This window comes from Callithrix jacchus, chromosome 15 (genome assembly GCF_049354715.1).
Source record: "Callithrix jacchus isolate 240 chromosome 15, calJac240_pri, whole genome shotgun sequence".
Taxonomy (NCBI): domain Eukaryota; kingdom Metazoa; phylum Chordata; class Mammalia; order Primates; family Cebidae; genus Callithrix; species Callithrix jacchus.
The window spans coordinates 87,411,158-87,425,732 of NC_133516.1; the positions used below are offsets into that span (position 1 = coordinate 87,411,158).

Here is a 14,575-nt window from a genome sequence, read left to right on the forward strand (position 1 = left end):
CAAAAGCCAAAATAGACAAATGGGACCTAATCAAACTCCACAGCTTCTGCATGGCAAAAGAAACAGTCGCTAGAGTGAATCAGCAACCAACAGAATGGGAAAAAATTTTTGCAGTTTACCCATCTGACAAAGGGCTGATATCCAGAATTTACAAAGAACTCAAACAGATATACAGGAAAAAACCAAACAAGCCCATTCAAAAATGGACAAAGGATATGAACAGACACTTTACAAAAGAAGACATACATGAGGCCAAAAAACATAGGAAAAAATGCTCATCATCACTGGTCATTAGAGAAATGCAAATCAAAACCACATTGAGATACCACCTCACACCAGTTAGAATGGCAATCATTAAAAAATCTGGAGACAACAGATGCTGGAGAGGATGTGGAGAAATAGGAACACTTTTACACTGTTGGTGGGAGTGTAAATTAGTTCAATCATTGTGGAAGACAGTGTGGCGATTCCTCAAGGACCTAGAAATAGAAATTCCATTTGATCCAGCAATCCCATTACTGGGTATATATCCAAAGGACTATAAATCATTCTACTATAAGGACACATGCACACGAATGTTCATTGCAGCACTGTTTACAATAGCAAAGACCTGGAACCAACTCAAATGCCCATCAATGATTGACTGGACTGGGAAAATGTTGCACATATACACCATGGAATATTATGCAGCCATCAAAAATGATGAGTTCGTGTCCTTTGTAGGGATATGGATGAATCCAGAGAATATCATTCTCAGCAAACTGACGCATGAACAGAAAATGAAATACCACATATTCTTACTCATAGGCGGGTGTTGAACAATAAGAACACATGGACACAGGGAAGGGAGCACTACACACTGGGATCCATTGGGGGGAATAGGGGTGAGACAGTGGGGTGGGAGGAGCTGGGGAGGGATAACCTGGAGAGAAATGCCAAATGTGGGTGAAGGGGAGGAAGGCAGCAAAACACACTGCCATGTGTGTACCTATGCAACTATCTTGCATGTTCTGCACACATACCCCAAAACCTAAAATGCAATTAAAAAAAAACATAATAATGATAACACATTCATATTGAACTCACAAGTGAAGAAGTCACTTTCACATGCATTATCTCATTTCACTCTCATAACATCCTCTGGAGTAATGAAGTCAGGTTTTATCCCCATTCTATAGGTGAAAAAGCTAAAACCAGACAGATTAGATAAATTTTACAAGATTAAAAACTCACTCACAGAACCAGAACTCAAGTTTCCTCACTCTTTTACGGAAGCTTTTTTAATTTTTACTTTCCCATTGTTAAGCTGTGGAACTGTGTAAAGGAGATGAACATTAGGAGTAAAAACAAAAGCTAGAGATTACATTCAGGTACAGGGTATAGAGTCCCTGTGATTCATTAGTTGCTATATTGGGTGCTAGGAAAACCATGAAAATATGCTTTTAGGTTTCCTTATACAACTTAAAATGTGTCATGACAGAAGTAAGGACTCAGTGACAAGTGGCATTGACATATAGAGAATGTTCACAGAGTAGTTAAGAAACAAAAGATAAGTCAGTGAAATATGCACAGAAAGACTAACTTTGCACAAGACAGAGAGAAATTAAAGTACCTTACACTTAAGCCCGTTGTGGAAGGACAGAATTTCCATTCTTGACCTACTGCTACAAAAATAACTATAAATCTTAAGCTTTATTGATGTTCTGCCTACTAACAATATATGACTTTGTTTTTCATGATCTACTGTTAAACCTGCTTCTTTTTAATTCAAACTGACTTGTTGGACTGTTCAGTTTTATAACATTGCTACCTTTTCTGTGACATATTAGAAGATATCATTTATTTAAATTACCAATTCAAGTTTAAAAGATGCTATCTGAGTCTGCAAGGGTTTTCATAAAGGGTTGTCATAACAAAATACCACAGACAGGATGGCTTAAACAACAGAAATTTATTTTCTCAAAGTTCTAGAGGATAGAAGTCCAAGATGCCAGCAAATTCAGTCTGGTGATGGTGCTTTTCATGGCTTGAAAACAGCTATCACTTGGCCTTTCCTTGGCTCATGAATTGAGGGAGAGAGAGAAGGAGAGCAGAGTGGGTGGGAGAGAACACTCTGGTGTCTCCTGTTACAGGGATACTAATCCTGTCAGATTAGGGCCCCACCCTTATAACCTCTTTTAACCTTAATTGTTTCCTTAGAGGCCTCATCTCCAAATACAGTCAACCTGGGAGTTAGGGCTTCAAGATATGGATTTTAGTGGGATACAAACATCTAGCTCATAACACACACTTACTCTTAAAATATGAAACCTTGGAAAGAAAGTATATGCACATCTACTTCTGTTCTTCTAATTGTAAAGCCTTTTATCTTATTTCATATTTATCATCTTTCCAAGTGGGAGTCCCAAGATTTCTCATTTTCCCGAGTCCTTTTGATCAATTCAGCATCCCTTCTCTAGATTTACTGAGTTTTTTAAAGTCAACTTTATTAAGATGTAATTTGCATATAATAAAATTCATCTATTTTAAGTGTCCAGTCATGAATGTTGCCAAATATGACAACCATCACAACCAAGAAGCAGAACATTTATATGGCCCACATTCTTGTGCCTTTTCACATTAATCACCACACTCATGTCGCCAGACAGCCATTGATCTGCTTTCTCTCACTATAAATGAGCTTTGCCTACTCTAAATTATTCCATAAATGAAATAATATAGTATATGCTTTTCTACCCAGCCTATTTCATGCAACATTTTTGAGACTGACCCACACTGGCGTGTACATCAGCAGCTCCAACCACTTCATTACTGCATAGTGGTATTCCATTGTTTGTGTGCATGTGTGTACAATTAGCTTAACTATTGATATGTTCATAAACGTTGAATTGTTTCCAGTTTTAGGCCATTACAAATAAAGCTACTCTGTGTATAAATCTATGTGAATAGCTGCATGTAAATCTTTGTATGGACACATGTTTTCATTGTCTTGGATAAATATCTAGAAATTGCTAAGTTGCACTGTAAGTATATCCGTAACTTTATAAGAAACTAGCACACTGTTTTCGCAAGTTGGCTGTGGCATTGTATATTCCCAGTAACAGGAATGAGAGTTCTAATTGCTACATTCTAACCAGCACTTGTTACTGCCACTCTTAAAATTTTTGGCCATGCTAATGTATATGTAGTGGTTTCAATTTTGCATTTCCTGATGGTAAATGATATTAAACATTTCACATATTTATTGGCCATTCACATATCTTCTTTTGTGAAATATCTGTGCAACTCATATATTATGCACATTTGATTTATGAAAAATATTTTCTGCCACTCCATGGCTTGACTCTTTAATTTTTTTATTCAATGCAGAAATTTTTAATTTTGGTTATGTCCAATTATCACTCTTTTGGTTAGTGCTGTCATGCCCTAAGAAGCCTTTGTACACTCTCATGTAATGAAGATTTTCTTTTATATTTTAGTAATGTTACATATTTATGTGTTCTAGAAGTTTTATGGATTTATCTTTATGCTTAGGTCTCTGATCAATTTGTACTTATTTTTTGTGCATTGTGTGACGTGGTAATCAATTTTTTTTTCAAATTAATATCCAGCTTTTCCATCACAATTTGTTTAGAAGTGTCCTTTCTCAAGTGAATTGCTTTAACATCTTTGTGGAAAATATTGAGCATATATATGTGGGCCTATTTCTACTCTTATAATCGGTATATTCATCTGCACGCCATAATACACAGTGTTATCATTGCTTGATCGTAAGATTTTTATTGAAATAAAAAAGTAAAAACCTTGTCACTTTGCTTCTTCTTTTTAAGACTTTTCCCCATTTTAATTAGGATTTTTAAAAACTCATGTCTGCCTGTTGAATTTTTTCAGATTATGTTTCTGTAACTATTATGAGCATGTGTTTTTCTAATGTATTTAAAGGATGAATTGCATTGATGAATTTTTCAAATGTGAAACAAATTTGTATTCCTGAAATAAATTCTCTCTTGTCATAAGGTATATTATACTTGTATATAAAGTATTTTATTCAACTTGTTAATATTTTGTTAAAGATTTCTGCATCTGCAATCATGAGATATAATGCCATGTAATTATTTTTTTATTATAGTATCAGAAAAGTGTTCCCTGGGATGAATCCTACTTGATCATGGTGGATAAGCTTTTTGATGTGCTCTTGCAATCGGCTTGCAGTATTTTATTGAAGATTTTTGAATCTATGTTCATCATGGATGTTGGCCTGAAGTTTTCTTTTCTTGTTCAGCCTCTGCCGGGTTTTGGTATCAGGATGATGTTGGTCTCATAAAATGATTTGGGAAGGATTCCCTCTTTTTGGATTATTTGGAATCATTTCAGAAGGAATGGTATCAGCTCCTCTTTGTGTGTCTGGTAGAATTCAGCTGTGAACCCATCTGGACCTGGGCTTTTTTTGTGTGGTAGGTTCTTAATTGCTGCCTCAACTTCAGATCTTGTTATTGGTCTGTTTAGGGTTTTGGCTTCTTCCTGGTTTAGGCTTGGGAGGAGGCAAGTGTCCAGGATTTTATCCATTTCTCCCAGGTTTACTAGTTTATGTGCATAGAGTTGTTTGTAATAATCCCTGATGATGGTGTGAATATCTGTGGTGATATCCCCTTTATAATTTTTTATTGCATCTATTTGGTTATTCTCTCATTTCTTTTTTATTAATCTGGCTAGTGGTCTGTTAACTCTAGATGGATTAAGAACTTAAACATAAGACCTAACACCATAAAAATCCTAGAAGAAAATATAGGCAAAACCATTCAGGACATAGAGTAGGCAAGGACTTCATGACCAAAACACCAAAAGCATTGGCAACAAAAGCCAAAATAGACAAATGGGACCTAATGAAACTCCACAGCTTCTGCACGGCAAAAGAAACAGTCACTAGAGTGGATCGGCAACCAACAGAATGGGAAAAAATGTTTGCAGTTTACCCATCTGACAAAGGGCTGATATCCAGAATTTACAAAGAACTCAAACAGATTTACAAGAACAAAACAAACAAGGCCATTCAAAAGTGGGCAAAGGATATGAACAGACACTTTACAAAAGAAGACATACATGAGGCCAACAAACATATGAAAAAATGCTCATCATCACTGGTCATTAGAGAAATGCAAATCAAAACTACATTGAGATACCATCTCATGCCAGTTAGAATGGCAATCATCAAAAAATCTCGAGATAACAGATGCTGGAGAGGATGTGGAGATATAGGAACACTTTTACAAGGCTGGTGGGAGTGTAAATTAGTTCAATCATTGTGGAAGACAGTGTGGCGATTCCTCAAGGACCTAGAAATAGAAATTCCATTTGACCCAGCAATCCCATTACTGGGTATATATCCAGAGGATTATAAATCGTTCTACTATAAGGACATATGCACACGAATGTTCATTGCAGCACTGTTTACAATAGCAAAGACCTGGAACCAACCCAAATGTCCATCAATAATAGACTGGACAGAAAAAATGTGGCACATATACACCATGGAATATTATGCAGCCATCAAAAATGATGAGTTCGTGTCCTTTTAGGGATATGGATGAACCTGGAGACCATCATTCCCAGCAAACTGACATAAGAATAGAAAATGAAATTCCACATGTTCTCACTCATAGGTGGGTGTTGAACAATGAGAACACATGGACACAGGGTGGGAAGCACTACACACTGGAGTCTGTTGGGGGGAATAGGGGAGGGACAGCGGGGGTGGGGAGTTGGGGAGAGATAGCATGGGGAGAAATGCCAGATATAAATGAAGGGGAGGAAGGCAGCAAATCACACTGCCACGTGTGTACCTATGCAACAATCTTGCATGTTCTTCACATGTACCCCAAAACTTAAAATTCAATTTAAAAAAAGAAAAGTGTTTCCACTTCTATTTTCTGAAGTTCTTTTTGGAATTGACATTATTTCTTTCTTAAATTTTTGGTAGAATGTACCAGTGAATTCATTTGGATATGTGTTTTCTGTATGGGAAGGTTTTTAACTATAAATTCAATTTACTTAAAAGACATATCTTGATTTAGTTAATTTATTCTTGAGTGAGTTTTCAGTTTTTATCTTACATGGAATTTGTCTGCTTCATGTAAAATGTACAATTTTTGACATAAATTTGTTTACATTATTCCCTTGTTATTGTTTACTCTCTACAGGAACCAAAGTCATATTCCCGCACTCATTCTCAGTACTGGTGAACTGATTTTGCTTCAGTCTGATTCAAAGTTTATTAATTTTTAAATAGTTTCAAGGAGTCAGCTTTTGGTCTCCTTGATTTTCAGTTGTCTTCCATTTTATTTATTTCTTTATTATTTATTATTGTCTTCCTGGTGTTTGCTTTGGGCTTAATTTGTTCTTCTTTTCCTAGTATCTAAAGGTGTAACTTTAGATGACTGATTTAAAACATTACTTCTTTTCTAATACAAATATTTCATACTCTAAGTACCTCACTAAACTTTCTTTACTTGCATTTCACACAATTTTTTTTTTCAGAGACAGTCTCTCTGTTTCACCCAGGCTGGAATGCAGTGGTGTGATCACAGCTCACTGCAATCTCCAGTTCCTGGGATCAAAGCAATCCTCCCACCTCAGCCTCCCAAGTAGCCAGAGCTACTGGTATACTCCACCACTCTTGGCTAATTTTGATTTTTCTTATTATTATTATTTCTTTTAGGGATAGGGTCTTGCTATGTTGCCCAGATTCTAGGTCTCAAGTGATCCTCTTACCTTGGCCCCTGCAAAGCTCTGGGATTAGAGAAGCCAGCCTCCCATGTGCCATTCCTTCCACACATTTCTACTTGCTGTTTTAATTTTTATTTCATTAAAATTAGTTTCTAATTCACCTTAAGGTTTATGGTATAACCCATGAATTATTTAGAAAAAGACTGCTTAATTTTCAAGTATTTGAGTATTTTCTAGGTACCTTCCTGTCATCAAATGTTGTGGTCCAGAAATATGTCTTGTATAATGTGAAGCCTTTTAAATTTGTTCAGATTTGTTTTGTGGTCTCAAATAAGATTTATCTTAGCAAATGTTCCAGGTGCATATGAAAACATTGTGATTCTGCTATTGTTATTCCATAAATGTCATTTAGCTCAAATTGCTTGACAGTGTTGTTCTGGTCTTTCACATTCTCATTGATTTTCTGTCTGCATGCTCTCTATTATTATGAATTTGTGCATTTCTTCCTTCATTTCTATCAGTTTCCCCTTAAGTACCTTGAAGCATGGTTGTTCATATAGACACATTTAGAATTGTTTTTATAGATTAATTACTTTATAATTGTGTAGTGTCCATTTTTATCCCCAGTGATATTCCTTGTTTCAAAGTGTGCTTTGTTTTTTATTAATATAGCCACTCCACCCTCTTTTCATTAGAGTTACCATGGTATATAACTTTTCATATTTGTATTTTTAACCTAACCATGGCAGTGTATTTAAAATGGGTCCTTTGTATACAACCTATAATAGTGTTTTGCTTTATCATTGGAGTTTTTACCATTTTCATTTAATGTAATTATTGATATGTTGTATTTGAATATATAATCTTTCTCTTTTTCACTTGTTCCATCTATTTTTTCTTCTTTTATTCCTCTTTCATTGCCTTCTTTTGGATCAATTATGTATTATTTTAAAAGTATATTATCTCCTCAGTTGACTTAAGTGTTGAACAACCTGCAGAAATATGATGGACACCCAACCAAAAGTTGCTTCAGATGTTAAGACTAACAGACACACAGACACCAAAAAGGAAAGAAAAGATTATTCATATTTAAGGCTATCTGCAGGAAGCTCCCCAGAAAGTCTGAAAATTACATGAAAGAGCAGAGAAAGGAGATTAGCTTGGGGTTTTTGTGGTGGTTAGATGGTGGTGTTGGGGTAATGGTTCCTGCACAGTGGGCAGGGCTTTCGTGGTTTGAACTTCCCAAAGTGCCAAAGGAGGGAGCACCTAAAATTTTTTATTAGCTTGACCAAAAGTGTGCAGAAGAGGAAGATAAAGCAATGAGGCTTAAAATGTGTCAAGAAATATTTTAAAATGGTGTTAGACGCCTTATTTCAGCTTAACTTCTCTGTTTACTTTTTTGTGCTTGCTCTAAGATTTACATAACACCTCTTTTATTCATCGCAATCTATTTTCAAATACGATATTTCACATATAGAGTAAGAAACTTAAAACAGTATACCTCCATTTTCTCTCTTTCAGCCTTTGCATTGTTGCCTTCATTCAATTAATTTCTACATGATATAAACCTCACAATACTTGTTAGTATTTTTATTTAGACATTTGTCTTTTAAAGTTCTTAAAAATTAAGGAACATTTTCTTTTATTTATTATCAATTTTACAATTTCCAGGGCTCTTCTATTTTTGTGCAGATTCAAATTTCCATCTGGCATCATACTCTTTTTGTATATATTTCTTGGTGCACAGGTCTGCTGGCTATAAATTTCTATGTTTTTGTTTTTACTCTAAACATATTTTTGTTTAATGTTATTTTTTTAAACATATGCTTCTCTGGGACCACATACAGTGACTCATGCCTGTAATTCCAACACTTTGAGAGGTCAAGGTAGAGGAGTCTGGGCAATATGGCAAGACCCCGCCTCTGCAAAAAATTTAAAAATTAGCCAGGCAGGCCAGGCGCGGTGGCTCAAGCGTGTAATCCCAGCACTTTGGGAGGCCGAGGCGGGTGGATCATGAGGTCAAAAGATCGAGACCATATTGGTCAACATGGTGAAACCCCGTCTCTACTAAAAATACAAAATATTAGCTGGACATGGTGGCACATGCCTGTAATCCCAGCTACTCAGGAGGCTGAGGCAGGAGAATTGCCTGAACCCAGGAGGCGGAGGTTGCGGTGAGCCGAGATCTCGCCATTGCACTCCAGCCTGGGTAACAAGAGAGAAATTCCGTCTCAAAAAAAAAAAAAAATTAGCCAGGCATGGGGGCACACACCTGTAGTCCCAGCTACTCATGTGGTTGAGATGGGAGGACTGCTACAGGCCAGGCTGTAGTGAGCTATGATCATGTCACTGCATTCCAGCCTGGGCAACAGAGTGAGACCTCAACTCAAAAAAAAATATTTTTTTCCCTCTGGATATAGAATTATGTTGATCAGTTTTTTCTTTTTGTTACTTCTAGTATGCCTCTTCATTGTCTTTTGGTTTGCATATTTGTTAGGAGAAGTGTGTTGAAATTCTTATCTTTGTTCCTCTAAATGCACTGTTAGTGGCTTCTCTGCCTGTCTTTAAGATTTCTCTTTATGCTTCATTCTCATTATTTTTACTGTGATGAGTCTAGGTTTACGGGTGTGTGTGTGTGTGTGTGTGTGTGTGTAGAGAGAGAATGAGAGAGAGAGAGAGAGAGAGAGAGAGAGAGAGAGAGAGAGAGAGAGAGAGAGAGAGAGATTTGTTGCTGTATTTATCCTTATTGGTATTCTCTGAGCCCCTTCATCTGTAACATATACCTTTCATTATTTTGGGAAAATTCTCAGCCATTATTATTTCTCCTTTACTCTCTCACCTCTCTGTGGAAATCTGGTCACATGAACATTAAACCATTTGATTGTATCTAATTCTTGGATAATCTATTCTTTCTTTTCACTTTTTTCTGTTTACGCCTCACTTTAGATAATTTTTTAATTGCTCTGTTTTTAATTTTAGCAATTACCTTCTCTTCTGTGTCAACTCTTTTAATAAGCTTCTGTAATGAAAAGTGTTGGGCCAGGAGCAGTGGCTCACACCTGTAATCCCAGCACTTTGGGAGGCTAAGGCAGATGGATAACTTGAGCCAAAGAGTATAAGACCAGCCAGGGCAAAAAATTATAGTCAGGCATGGTGGTGCTTGCCTGTAGTCCCAGGTACTCAAGAGGCTGAGGTAGGTGGATCATCTGAGCCTGGGAGGTCAAGGCTGCAATGAGCCATGATCACATCACTTATACTCCAGCACGGGTGACAGAGTGAGACTCCATCTCAAAAACAAAAACAAAAACAAAGTTACTCTATTTTTTTATGTTTGATTGTTGACAACCTTTGGACTTCATACAGGCCTTTTCTTTCTGCCCCACATCTGCACAAGCTGAAAGGAAAGCACAAGTGTTCTTTCCTTTGGTGCTGATGGGAAGTACATGTATACCACACAAGCCACAGCCCAAGGAAAGAAACTGTCATGTTGTTGCTGCCACTTATTCAATATAAAATAAACTAATTTTTATCAAGTAAAAACTACCATAAAATAAAATCGACCATGAAAACTTACTCACCACAAACCTTTCTCATTATGTAGGTAATAAACCTTTCATGCACCCTGTGTATGTGTATGGCATTATCAGTCAAGACATCTGAAGAAAATTTTGGATAGGGATCCATGGGCTTCTAATACCAATGCTTTGTATCTGATTTTTTTAAATTTCAACCATTTTATTTAACTCTTATTTGTACTTTCTCTCTGCTGAAATTCCACATCATGCATGTTGCTTACCTTTTCTACTCTATCTTTTAATATATTAGTTATAGTTATTTTAAAGTTGCTGTATAACAGCTGCAACATCTGGGCCATCTCTGAGTCTGTTTATATTGATGGCCTTATGTACTGACAGTTTTGTTTATTTTGTAATTTGAATGGCATCCAGCATGTGTAGAAGAAAAATAGAGACTGAGTAAAGTAGTATTTATACCTGGAAATGAGGATGTCTCTTTTTTGGTCAGGCATTTATTCTGGGGTTAATCAGGTACTGGAATGAATTCTCAATTCTTTGTCATTGTTGTATACACTTTCAACAAAACATTGACTTCAAATTCCTCCACAAAGAGTGATGTTACTTAGCGCTTAATGTGAGATCTAAGGTACTTAAGGGTTTTTCTTAGTGTTCCTGCTCCATATCAACTTTTGCAATCCCAGTTCACCTGAACAACACAGAGGCTCTCTTTCAATGCACTTGTTTCAAACCCAGAATTAGAAACCTATTGCTCATTCCTAAGCATTGGGCTTGTATTGAGGGCAGGATTTTTTTTCTCCATTACCAGAGTCCAGACTATGTCTTAGGCATGCTTTGTTTGCCTGGCCCTATGATGTCAAACTTTCTCTGCTCTCTTCATGCAAACTCTAATTTGTATCTTTAAGAGTGTTTTATATTGCTCCCGCTGTGATATCAGTGTAGAATCATGTGGCTAGGAACTTTTGTTTCTATGCCTCCTTCAGAAGCAGTGTATCTTTACCTGAGTCCAGGGTGAAAGAGTTTTCTACTCTCCCCCAGAGCAGGCAGTCTCATCCTTTACCCTCCCCACCAGAAACAGTGAATCTTTACTTGGTCCCTTGGAGAAAGGCAGTTTTCTGTTCTCCACCAAATAGCCTTTGCTTCACAAAAGAGTAAGGTCCAGGCAAACTGGTGGGTTTTATATTTAAAGGATCTCTCTCTTCTCACTTGCCTTGCTCCCAATGTTGAGAATCCATGCAGGTCCATAGGAAAGAGTTTGTAAATGTGTACAGACTTCTTTTGTATCGGTAGCTTCCAATTATTCTAAGCTATCATTCTAGCCCAGATTTGACTTATTTTTTTTAATTGCAGTATCTTTAAAGTATTTGTCTTTTTTCCCCTCTAATTGTCTATTTGATTACAGTGTAAGGGCAAGTCTGAAATAAGTTTCTCTGGCATGGCACAAACAGGTGTTTCTTCAATTTGCTATTATTTTTAAATGTACACAGAGTAATGTAGCATTGACTGATTAATATAGTGAGATGGAACTTCCTAATTAAAAGTGATTCTTTTCCAGTTATACCCAGGACACCTTGGAAATCTTTGCCCGATTTAGAAAATTATGAAAATTTCTTCAAGAGACTGTTTGTAGTTCATATTTTACTTTTTAAAGTTAGAATTTATTTCAAATTCTTCACGAAATGGAATGATCCCAAAGGGGTTAAGCTGTGATTCTTTCTTACAGTGGATAAGGAGGAAAAAAAAAACCTTCAAAAATCACTTATAAAGTCTCCCTTTGAAGGATAAAGCACTTGACTCTGAGAATGGCCACCTTCAGAAGCACAGCTGAGGACACCACTGCTATGTGCTATGTTTTGAATGTTTTTCCCCTCCAAAACTCATGTTGAACTTAATCTTCAACATGGCAATAGTGAGAGAGGTAGGGTCTTTAAGAGATGATGAAGTGGTATGAGGGCTCTGACCTCATGAAAATCAATCAATTCATGGATTAATGGGTTAATGAATTAATGGGTTACCATGGAGTGGGTTGGTAGCTTTATAAAAAGTGCAAGATAGACCTGAGCTAGCATGCTCAACCCTCTTACCATGTGATGCCCTCTACCAGTTCAAGACTATGTAGTTCCTCCCAGCAAGAAGGTCCTCACCAAATGCAGCTCCTCAACCTTGGACTTCTCAGCCTACATAACTATAAGAAATAAATTTATTTTCTTTATATATTATCCAGTTTCGGGTGTTTTATTATAAGCAACAGCAAAAGGGATGAAATTATATGACCATATTTGTGCATCACAACTATAGCACTCATCATATTGCCTATAGACTTGAGTAGTTTTAGTGAGGATGTTATAAGGAAAGAGTTTCTGTAGAGTATTTTTATCTACTTAAAAAAAATAAGCTGGCCACAATGGCCCATGCCTATAATCCATCCCAGCACTCTGGGAGGCGAAGGCAGAATGACTGCTTAAAGCCAGGAGTTTGAGTCGAGCCTGGGCAGCATGGCAAGTTAATACAAAAAAATTAGCTGGGCATGGTGGTGCAGGCCGGTAGTCCCAGCTATTGGAGGCGGAGACAGGAGGATCTCTTGAGGTCAAGAGTTCAAGGCTGCAGTGAGCTGTGATGATGCTACTGCACTCCAGCCTGGGTGACAGAGTGAGACCTTGTCCCAAAAAACAAAAAACAAAATCATTCAATTAACACAGCAAATTCTTTACTATCTTTAGTAGTTCAGTACAGAAAGTTATCTTACAAGAGTTAGCTTTTGGAAATATCTTTCCAAAGTAAAAAAATGTATAATTACATACAGTACAATGATGCTTATCATGGTATTCTATTTTTTAATTTCTGTGATGATTTTAGCAAGGAGTCTGTCTATACTCCCGGCTGATTTTTTCTTCAAAAAGCTGCTAAAACTTAATGCTCAGATCGCTGTCAACTTTAGTGAGAAAGATACCTAGTGTGGATAGATTTTTCTCACATTTCACTTGTATGTAAATGACTTCATTGAGCATCACAGCTTTTAAAGGATGAATGGTAAAAGGGATTCAATGATATTTTAAATAATCTTAATTTGGCAAAAGAGTATTGCGAAAATGGCACAGAATAGTAATACTGTTTTAAAATAAGGCTCTGATCAATAAAATTAGCATCAGTATATTAGATACTTAGAAGAAAAAATGTAAATTAGATTTTCAACATTTACCCTGTTTCAACTCTGTGCTTATTATTTTCAAATGTTTGTCTCCTGCCCTGATATCTTCCCTGAGCTTCAGATTTATATGTTCATATGCTACTTTGTATGAGTAGGAATCTAACAGAGACCCTAAATTTCATGTGTCCAAAATGAAACTCTCTGTTTCTACTCCTTCTTACACTAACTCAATTGCCTTCTCCAATAGTCTCCCCCATGACCCCTATTGCCCAAGCTAAAAGCCTAAGAGGCATTTCTCAACTTTTTAGTGGACACCATTTAACATAAAATTATTCTAAAACTATCCCCTGCATCGTGTTTGGCACTTGGTTCCCTCATTTGTTAACCCTAAAAATGTTCAAATCCAATTTTAATTCATTATCAAAGGGTAACAACGGAGTGAGTCCTCTTCTAATAATGAGGAGATGATTTCCCATTTTCAAGAACACAGTCAGGTTCAAAAGGCTCTTGTCCCCCATTAATTCTATCAAACTCCCTCAGCTAAGTCAAGGTATTACTTTAGTAGCACAAACTTGGTAGCCTAAACAATAGAAATTTATTATTTCACAATTGCATAGACCAGAAGTCCAAAATAAGTTATACTGGGCCAAAATCAACGTGTCACCCTCTCTTAAGATGCTCTAGCTAGAAACCTGTTCCTTGCCTCTTCCTGCTTCTGGGAGTTCCAGGCATTCTTTGCCCTGGAAATGCTTCACATTTGGAGTGAATGCTTCACTCTAGTGTCTGCCTCTGTTGTTACCATTGCTTTCCCCTCTTCTGTCTGTGTCAAATCTCCCTCTGGATAAAGAATTTTATAAGGATACTTGTGGTTGCATCTAGGGCCCACTTAGATAATCCGAAACAATCTCTGCATCTCAAAATCCTTACTTTAATCATACTCCATAAAACTGCTTTTTGCTATATAAGGTAACATTTGTTCCAGGTATTAGGATGTGGACATCTTCTAAAAGAGGGCGTTATTCAGCCTACCAAAATCATACAGTACCTATTTCAGAAAATGACTTTAAATGTGTCACTGATTGGATGAAGAGACATAGAATCTGATTACAAAACCAACTCCAGTCATTTATTTGCACATCTGTAAGTTGAACTGATGTCATCTTCTCCTAAA

General features: G+C 36.6%; 1 protein-coding gene across 29 annotated transcripts in view; it reads right to left on the reverse strand.

Annotated features, from left to right (window-relative positions):
• Positions 1-14,575, reverse strand: part of LOC128929808 (uncharacterized) — a 399,873-nt gene that overhangs the window by 231,718 nt on the left and 153,580 nt on the right. The window contains exons 10-11 of one of the 29 annotated variants that reach the window (XR_013527624.1): positions 14,450-14,570; positions 12,341-12,441 (exon numbers count right to left, since the gene is read on the reverse strand). The exons of the other annotated variants lie outside the window; for them this stretch is intronic. The gene's annotated coding sequence lies outside the window, so the exon portion shown is untranslated. The remainder of the gene's footprint in view (positions 1-12,340; positions 12,442-14,449; positions 14,571-14,575) is intronic. 29 annotated transcript variants of the gene reach the window in all.